This window comes from Mirounga leonina, unplaced genomic scaffold, assembly GCF_011800145.1.
Source record: "Mirounga leonina isolate KUSES-001 unplaced genomic scaffold, KU_Mleo_1.0 Mir_82, whole genome shotgun sequence".
NCBI classification, from domain to species: Eukaryota; Metazoa; Chordata; class Mammalia; order Carnivora; family Phocidae; genus Mirounga; species Mirounga leonina.
The window spans coordinates 55,141,948-55,149,318 of NW_023270825.1; positions in this window are offsets into that span (position 1 = coordinate 55,141,948).

Consider the following 7,371-nt stretch of genomic DNA (forward strand, 5'->3'; position numbering starts at 1 on the left):
GATTAACAATCTATCTACCATATTGGAAAGTTACATATGATAATTTGGATAAATGTTTTTGTGTGTTTGTTTTAAGTTTTTATTTAAATTCTAGTTAATTAGCATATAGTGTAATATTGGTTTCAGGAGTAGAATTCTGTGATTTCATCACATACCAGCAATACCCAGTGCTCCTAATATGAGGATATGATAGGAGAAACAAGACAGAGGATCATAGGGGAAGGGAGGGAAAAATGAAACAAGACAAAACCAGAGAGGGAGACAAACCATAAGAGACTCTTAATCTTAGGAAACAAACTGAGGGTTGCTGGAGTGGAGGGGGATGAGAGGGATGGGGTGGCTGGGTGATGGACACCGGAGAGGGTATGTGCTATGGTGAGCACTGTGAATTGCATAAGACTGATGAATCACAGACCTGTACCTCTGAAACAAATAATACATTAGTTGTTAATTAAAAAAAAAAGAAAAAAAACACCCAGTGCTCATCATAAGTGCCCTCCTTAATACACATCACCCATTTAGCCCAACACCCACCCATGCCCACCTCCCCTCTATCAACCCTCAGTTTGTTCTCTATAGTTAAGAGTCTCTTATGGTTTGCCTCCTTCTCTTTTTTCCCTCTTCCCCTATGTTCATCTGTTTTGTTTCTTAAATTCCACATATAAGCGAAATCATATGGTATTTGTCTTTCTCTGACTGACTTGTTTTGCTTAGCCTAATACCCTGTAGCTCCATCTAACTCCATCCACGTCATTATGGCAAGATTTCATTCTTTTTCATGGCTGAGTGATATTCCATTATATATACATCTTCTTATCCATTCATCAGTTGATGAACATTTGGGCTCTTTCCATAATTTGGCTATTGTTGATAATGCTGCTATGAACATCAGGGTGCATATGTACCTTCGAATCAGTATTTTTGTATCCTTAGTTTAAATACCTAGTAGTGCAGTTGCTGGGTCGTAAGATAGTTCTATTATTAACTTTTTGAGGAACCTCTGTACTGTTTTCCAGAGTGGCTGCACTAGTTTGCATTCTCCTGTGTTGTTAATTTTAGCCATTCTGACAGATGTGAGGTGATTTAGTATAATGCCTTGCCCATAAGTGATCTTTTCTATGAGCTATTATTGTTGACTTGAATTTTATAGGGGTATTTTGCTGGGGTAAAAGAGCAAGAAAGATGTCCTGGGTAGAATGAGTGTGTTGAGCCAAATCACCACAATGACTAAGTGTCTGTCAATAGACAATGGATAAGGGAGGTGTGAAGGTGTGGTATGTACACACACACACACATGCACGCACACACACATAATGGAATATCATGCAGTCATAAGAAGGATGAGATCATGCCATTGGGACAAAATGGATGGACCTAGAAGGTATTATGCTGTGTTAATTCAATTAGATTGAGAAAGATAAATACTTTGTGATTTCATTCATATGTGGAACCTAAAAAAAAAATGAATAACAAACAAAAAGCAGAATCGGGACTATAAATACACAGAACAAACTTATGGTTGTCAGAGGAAAGGGAGGTGGGAGGATGGTAAAAAAAGGTGAAGAGAGTGGGAAATATAGGCTTCCAGTTATGGAATGAATAAGTGACAGGAATAAAAGGCACAGCGTAAGGAATATAGTCAATAATATTGTGATAGTATTCTATTGTGACAGATGGTAGCTACAAGTGTAGTGAGAATAGCATAACGTATAGAGAAGTTGAATCACTATGTTGTACACCTGAAAGTAATGTAACATTGTCGATTATAATCAAATCAAAATTTAAAAAGGGAGGGATGCCTGGGTGGCTCAGTTGGTTAAGCATCTGACTCTTGATTTCGGCTCACGTAAGGATCTCAGGGTCACTAGATCAAGCCCCATGTGGGGCTCCATGCTCTGTGTGGAGTCTGCTTGAGATTCTCTTTCACCCTCTGCCCTTCTCCCTCCCTCTGCCCCTCTCCCCACTTTCTCTCTCTCTCCAAATAAGTAAAATTTTTAAGTTTTTTTTAAAAAGGAAGTAACATGGAAACATGCTTCAAAATACATTTATTTGAAGGAAACTTAATATGGGGATGAAGTATTTAAAAAATCATTTGTGGAAAGGGTGATGATGGCATATAATAAGGGATCTTAAATTAGTAGAAAAAGTATAGCTTGACTGGTAATAACAATAGCAAATTTTAATTAAATTAAAAGCATATTGGATCACTGCCTAACCTGAATTTAATTTTTCTAAATTTTTTCTGTGCCTGGCAATGAAGATTTTTCTCTAAAACTATTACAAAATTCACTTCTTTTTTAAAAAAGATTTTATTTATTTATTTGAGAGACAGAGAGAGAGAGCATGAGCGGGGATGGGGGGAGAGGCAGAAGGAGAAGCAAGCTCTCTCCTGACTGGGGAGCCCAATGCAGGGCTTGATTCCAGGACCCCAAGATCATGATCTGAACCACCAAGGCATCCCTACAAAATTGACTTCTTTTAACTATCTCAGTTTTCCCAAATACAAACATGTACCATGACCTGACAATTGATATTTTATCTATGAGTCAGCATATAAATTTATACTTCATAGAATAATCTTTTAATATAATTACTAGGTCATTAATTTTGATATTAGTTTTCCAAAATTCACTCCTCTAGAGAGTCATCTTTATTGGATACATAGATTGGTTATCATTCTTCAGGAAAGGAAAGTTATCTAAATACTGGATTTCATGAATCAGTGAGATGTTCTATATAAAAGCAAAGGAAATTGCTAATCATGGATGTTATAATTGGAATTTTATACTCCTGGAAGATGGTTGCAATTCAATCAAAGTGATTTTGGATCTTTGGAAAAAATATAGGATGTGTAGCTTAGCATGGAATTAGTATTTCAAGCTTTATCTTGAAGTCTATAATGTTACCAATTCTCTCCAGTTATTAAAAACAAAACTTATTTTGAAAATCATTCCCTTCACTAGGTATAAAATTCTAGTAGTTTATTATCTCCTTTGATGGTCCCAAATATTGGAATTTATTTCTCTGTAATTCTTGTATTTATTCAAATCTTTATTGAACATCAACCACTGAGCATTATCTGTACTATGTTCAAAACTCTAAACAAAATTATTTTTTCCAAAATTATAATGTTTCTGAAATTACACACTCACACACACACACAAATGTGTGCATAAACACACAAACATATAATAGTAATCATTGGTAATCTTTTCAATTCTGTGAAATGCACAATTTAGTATGAACATTATGTTTTTGGATTTTTCTTATAATAGAAATGTATATATTTGAATATGTGAGCATTCAAAGTATTTTTTAATATTTCCTTGGCAAACAAACATGGATTAAAAATAGTTACTTATTGCATTATTCATAAACTTTCAAGAACATGACTAAAATTAGTGTCTATACTACTGTCAAATTAGAAAAATGGGAATATTTTAAGCAATAGAGAACAGTCAGATTTTATAGGAAAATTCCTATTTTATTTTACAAATTTTATTCATTGCTTATATCTTAAATGATAGTAAAACAATAAATCAACATCAAAATCACTGTATTTCTATATTTCAGAAATACTTTGCCTCAAGTTTCTTATTTCCCCTAATCTCATTCTATACCTTTTACACTATAATTGTTTATTTTTCTCTACAGTGATAGTAGAGCACAAAATGCCATAAGACTTGACAGAGATCAGGATTTGATGATAACAGATACTATTTGACATGCCAAGCTAAAGCCAAGATTTAATTTACATTTAGGTTATGATCAGCAAGTTGCACTCCTATAAGAAAAATGAGAACCATGATCAAGAAACCATACTGTTTGGATGACTGCCTGTCTTCAGAACAGTTTATCTGATGTGACTCAGATGGAACTATATGATTGGGATAATGTTACTTAAGGCATATGGTGTTTTGTCTAAATGAGTTTGAATCCAGGCACTGCAATTTACTAGTTGGTGATCTATTCGATGTCTCTATACCTCAGTTCTGTAAGAACACTTAACTCAAAGTGTCTTTTGAGTATTGAAAATAATCCTCTGTAGAGAACTCTTAGTATATTTGGCACATAGTAAACACAGTAACTATTATCTGTTATTATTAATTTAAATATTATTAACATCATCACTATGTTCAGTCAATAACCAACCTAGAAGAGTTTCATTAAAATAACATTCATAAATTTGGAATTACTATTTTTACTTTTTGTTTTGAAATAATTGGAGACTCACAGGAAGTTGCCAAAGAATGTACTGGGAAGTCCCAAGCACACTTGACCCAGTTTCCTCACAGTACAATAGCAACATCGGGAAACTGACATGGGCACATCTACAGAGTTTATTCAGGTTTCATCAGTTGTGTATATACTCTAGTTCCAAGCTAGGCTGGAAATCAGATGCCTACATGCAGTTGCTAGAGTCTCTGAGGGAGGCTCAAAAAAATACCATCTTTCTATCTACACTGATTTTTGAACAAATTTGGAAAAAACCCAAAATGTAGCTAACAGATCCTAAAATAATCATCTTTATTATTCATAGTAGCAAGGTTGGAGAAAGTTTTATTTTCAACATGTTCCATTTCTGGGATGTTGGAATATTCTGTTATTTATCCAGATGCTGTTACAAGAGTGTGTTGTTTGTGAAAATTGATCAGGCAATTTACCTGTAAGTTGTACTTCAAAGGTTACTTCCGCATTTTCTATCTTATATTTCAATACAAAGTTTAAAACAAACAAATATGTGGAGAAAAGACTTTGGGTGTTGATACATGTGGGAGGAAGCTTTAAAGAATGAGGATATAGCTCCAGGAGACTAGGGAGGAGTTTGCAGTGCAGAGTGTGGCCTTTAGAGCCTAACGTTATATTAGCTATGAGTGTTCACTAACACCAACGCATAAAGCTTCCTTTGCCGTGGGATAGTCCTTATGTTTTGCTCTTAGTCATGGAGTGACTCTTGCTGAATTGATAGCTAACTGCTGTTCAGAGGTTTTAGATAACAGGGATGTTTTCACTGAAAATAGCACAAACACAACATTTTGACCCATTTTTTCCCCTCTTCCCTTCAGTGGGGGTTTTTAAAGATGTTTGATCTCTTTGAGAGAATATGATATCGTCTTCAGGCTTTGAGTTAGCTGTCTTTGCAGCATTTCAGCCTACTGACCTCAAGCTTAAAAAGCTGGGCAATTGAAAAGTTACAAAATTGAGAAATGAGCAAAAAAGAAAGGTTTGGGGCAAAAATAAAACTACTAACATCATCACCTACTATTTTTAATGTAGACTGTATATTTTTCAACACATTCTACAAAGCTTTTTTTTTGACAGTCAAAACTGAGTCTTGCTAAAAAGTAAGGATAGGAAGAATGATCCACAAAAATAATCCATAATAGGTTTTACACTATACATAGATGTGTTATATGAAAGACAGATATTTGAGGCTTTTAAAAAACTATTGAAAAAGCCTGCTTGCTTAAGAATTATTGGCCTGACGTCATGTCTTGCCCTGAATTTCTCCCTTTGATAATTCTCTACCGAAATTCCCTATTCCTCCTGGAGAAGAAATGTGCCCATGACAATATTTAAACTCTATCTTTAAAACACAAGACTTAGATCATTAAATATACATATGACTATATGTAAATGTGTGGCATTAACTGTTACACTTTTCTTCTTCTGATTGATTGTGTCATGATTATGCTAGTTTATCAAACAGTATTTCTACCAATAATAATATATTTGCAGTAGCAATTTGTTCGTGATAGGTTTCTTTTGCTCTCTATGGACACAGCTAGACCTGCCTGGGTACACATTCACATGTTTCAATATCCAGAACAGTTTTGATCTTGTTTTGGGAACTTGTGATTTTCCAATGTAGACATTTTATAATTTTATTAGAAATTTCTTTGTCATTAAATTGTTGATTTCAAGTAACCTTCTTTGACTTATCTCCAGCTTACCCTGAAATCTTTTACATTTCAGTTCTATATATAGAAATCAGCCTTTCTTCAGAGCAGAGTAAATGACAATTTATTCATGATACTTTTTGAGATGAGTCAGATAAAAATCACTTTTTAATACCTGTTCCTGTGTAAAAATCTTTGAGCAGTGATTATCACTAAGTCAGGAATCAACAAATAAGGCCTAATATCATCACCATCATCAACTTTAATACTGATAACACTAAACTTTGCTTTGTATACTTGTGACTCTATTATTGGACTCATGTCTCTTAAGGAAGTAAATTCCAACTCATTTAGGTGTCTCCCAGTGGGCTTGAACATAACTGTATCTTTAAAAATTAAATGACTGCAATTAATTCACCACATTAGTTGTTTGTTACCAAGGCAAAGTGTTGAGAAAATTGGATATATGTGATTTTTCTAGGAAGGCAAATAAAAGAGAGTTACATAGCAAAATGATGGATGGGGGATGAAGTAATGGCTTGTACTACCATGACAAAGGGTGGACCTGAATAATCACTGAAAAATTGTGTAAGTTCTGGTCCCTGAGTACAAAGTCACAAAGAAGGGAAGATAAAGCGGAAAATCTAAGTGGGTGGATAACGGAAAAATAACTTTACTTTGACAATTTTACTAGCCATAGACCTGACCAGAGAAAGCAAGCCTGTAGCAATATTATCGATGCTGAAAATTATTCAATATGTAATTGAATGTTATTTGTGTTTTGGATAATTGAATTTTGATTCCCAAATAATTCGAGTGCGGCAGTGAAGCAAAAATCAGATTCCAGCATATTTTGCATGAATACTTTCCAGTTATAATACACAAGCTGTTCTGTGATTCTTTTGTTTTTTTTATTCTTATGTTAATCCCCATACATTACATCATTAGTTTTAGATGAAGTGTTCCATGATTCATTGTTTGTGCATAACACCCAGTGCTCCATGCAGAATGTGCCCTCCTCAATACCCACCACCAGGCTAACCCATCATCCCACCCCCCTCCCCTCTAGAACCCTCAGTTTGTTTTTCAGAGTCCATCGTCTCTCATGGTTCGTCTACCGCTCCGATTTCCCCCCCTTCATTCTTCCCCTCCCGCTACCACCTTCTTCTTTTTTTTTTTCTTAACATATATTGCATTATTTATTTCAGAGGTACAGATCTGAGATTCAACAGTCTTGCACAATTAACAGCGCTTACCAGAGCACATACCCTCCCCAGTGTCTATCACCCAGTCACCCCATCCCTCCCACCCCACCCCCCACTCCAGCAACCCTCAGTTTGTTTCCTGCAATTAAGAATTCCTCATATCAGTGGGATCATATGATACATGTCTTTCTCTGTTTGACTTATTTCACTCAACATAATACCCTCCAGTTCCATCCACGTCATTGCAAATGGCAAGATCTCATTCC